General features: G+C 22.9%; 1 protein-coding gene across 2 annotated transcripts in view; it reads left to right on the top strand.

The window, feature by feature from the left end:
- LOC107629410 (protein FD) overlaps positions 1-647 on the top strand; it is a 4,986-nt gene that overhangs the window by 3,037 nt on the left and 1,302 nt on the right. The window lies entirely within an intron of this gene.

Raw genomic sequence — 647 nt, 5'->3', positions numbered from 1 at the left:
AGTATGTGCGTCTTTTATGTTGGAATAGATATTCCAAAAAGGTATATCTTGTTAAACAATATTTAAAAATGTGTATCATAATATGCACGAAAACGACTTACAGAATTAAATTTTAAGGTGGCCTCTATTATTAATTTTTGTATTAAAAATATTTTTAAAATTTCAATTACACTATAAATATGTTTGAAATTAAAAAATTACATCACATTAGTTTTTAACGGTTTTTTGTTAACTTACTTCTCATTTCTCAAGTCGTGAATGATCTGATACATATTCTTTTATATTGGACTAGACGAAACGAGAGAATTTTTTAAATTTAATACTAAATAATTAAAAAAATGATGTCATTTTGTCAAACATTTAGGATTAAAACTAAAATAACATTGTTTCGTTTAGTCCAATATAAAAAAAATATATGTCAAATCACTCAATGCATGATGTGTAACTCGATACATGTAGATCAATATGGTGTAATTTTTCAATCTCAAAGACCTTTCTATTACAATTAATAGAAGAGTGAAATATTTTAAGAATAATTAATGGTCTATATAATTTTAGTCATTGATCTTAATTATATATACAAAAGAAGTATTCCTCGTGTATTATGATTTTAAGTTGTATTCTAGTATTTTTAGTTATTAGTTTTG

This window comes from Arachis ipaensis, chromosome B01 (assembly GCF_000816755.2).
Source record: "Arachis ipaensis cultivar K30076 chromosome B01, Araip1.1, whole genome shotgun sequence".
Lineage (NCBI taxonomy): Eukaryota > Viridiplantae > Streptophyta > Magnoliopsida > Fabales > Fabaceae > Arachis > Arachis ipaensis.
This window is presented reverse-complemented; position numbering and strand designations above follow the sequence as displayed.